We start from the raw sequence: 387 nt of genomic DNA, 5'->3' as shown, positions 1-387 counted from the left end.
CCCCACCCTCCCCAAACCCCCCCCCCGTCTTCCCCCCCTTTTTCCGCAACCCCCCGGGGTTTTCCCCCCCCCCCCCCCCCCCCCTTCCCCCTTTTCCCTTTCCCCCCCCCCCATTCCCCCCCCCCTCCCCCATCCCCTCCCCTTCCTTTCCCCCCCCTTTCCCTTCTACCCCCCCCCGGGGGGCCCCCCCCCCTTTTTTTCTTCTCTCCCTCTCCCTCCCCTTTCTTTCCCCCCTTTTCCCCTTCCCCTTTTTCCCCCCCCTTTTTTTCTCCTGGGTCAAATCCCGGGGGGGGGGGCAAAACCCCTTTTTTTGGGGTTTTTTTTTTGGGCCTCTCCTCCCCGGGGGCCCCCAAAACTTTGGGTCTCTTTTCCTCCCCATCCCCCCCC

Source organism: Penaeus monodon, chromosome 20 (assembly GCF_015228065.2).
Source record: "Penaeus monodon isolate SGIC_2016 chromosome 20, NSTDA_Pmon_1, whole genome shotgun sequence".
Lineage (NCBI taxonomy): Eukaryota > Metazoa > Arthropoda > Malacostraca > Decapoda > Penaeidae > Penaeus > Penaeus monodon.
The sequence above is the reverse complement of the archived record's forward strand: the minus strand, read 5'-3'. Positions refer to the sequence as shown.